Source organism: Arachis duranensis, chromosome 6 (assembly GCF_000817695.3).
Source record: "Arachis duranensis cultivar V14167 chromosome 6, aradu.V14167.gnm2.J7QH, whole genome shotgun sequence".
Taxonomy (NCBI): domain Eukaryota; kingdom Viridiplantae; phylum Streptophyta; class Magnoliopsida; order Fabales; family Fabaceae; genus Arachis; species Arachis duranensis.
Genome location: NC_029777.3, coordinates 84,639,597 through 84,640,040, shown reverse-complemented (window position 1 = coordinate 84,640,040; position 444 = coordinate 84,639,597). Strand labels below are relative to the sequence as shown.

At 31.3% G+C, this 444-nt stretch overlaps 1 protein-coding gene across 1 annotated transcript in view; it reads right to left on the bottom strand.

Annotated features, from left to right (window-relative positions):
• Positions 1–444, bottom strand: part of LOC107494346 (probable zinc metalloprotease EGY1, chloroplastic) — a gene marked incomplete in the record, with an annotated part of 6,954 nt that overhangs the window by 5,885 nt on the left and 625 nt on the right.

The following is a 444-nucleotide window of genomic DNA, read 5'->3' as shown; positions in this document are numbered from 1 at the left end:
GAGAGAATTTGGTATGCAAGAAATGGGAAATTCAGTGCATGTAAAAGAGAAAACCAAGTAAGTAGTAACTATGTGACAGCTGCTCCATCATTTGCACTACAACCATGCTACAAATCAGCAGCCAAATCAGCCATTCATATAAAAAACAATACGCGTTAAAATACAAATAGAAAATTAGTTAAATAACACATGTATCTGTATGATTGATTTGGTAGCTGATTTTTACTGTGTACATGCCATTTTTGTTTGCCCTATCATTTCTTGTTACAGTTAGGTAAAATGGAGACATTAATTGGAGTTAGTTAAGTTAGTTATAGGTTAGTTAATATACTTATATAATTTAACAATTCAGTTAGCCGTTATTGCGCCATATGATCCAAATATACACAATGTTACTTAAACTGCTAAACATGTTCCTATAGTCTATAGTGATAAATTTTACAC